The sequence below is a fragment of the Penaeus monodon genome, chromosome 20 (assembly GCF_015228065.2).
Source record: "Penaeus monodon isolate SGIC_2016 chromosome 20, NSTDA_Pmon_1, whole genome shotgun sequence".
NCBI classification, from domain to species: domain Eukaryota; kingdom Metazoa; phylum Arthropoda; class Malacostraca; order Decapoda; family Penaeidae; genus Penaeus; species Penaeus monodon.
Genome location: NC_051405.1, coordinates 13,145,799 through 13,146,021, shown reverse-complemented (window position 1 = coordinate 13,146,021; position 223 = coordinate 13,145,799).

The window sequence follows — 223 nt, the reverse complement described above, 5'->3', positions numbered from 1 at the left end:
ATAACAACAATAATTTTGCGCATTTTTATCTTTAATACAGTTCTTCTGTATACAAGCCAATGCTCAGTTCAAAAGGGAAATCAAAAGGCACAATTGTTGTGGTTCTGTGTATCTTTATCATAGATGCTAAACAACCAGTTCTCTAGAATCGGTAGTGTTGTAACTATGCCATATGAGACGGGTGATGTAATCTGATGTAATAGATTAGTTTTCTTAAAGTATA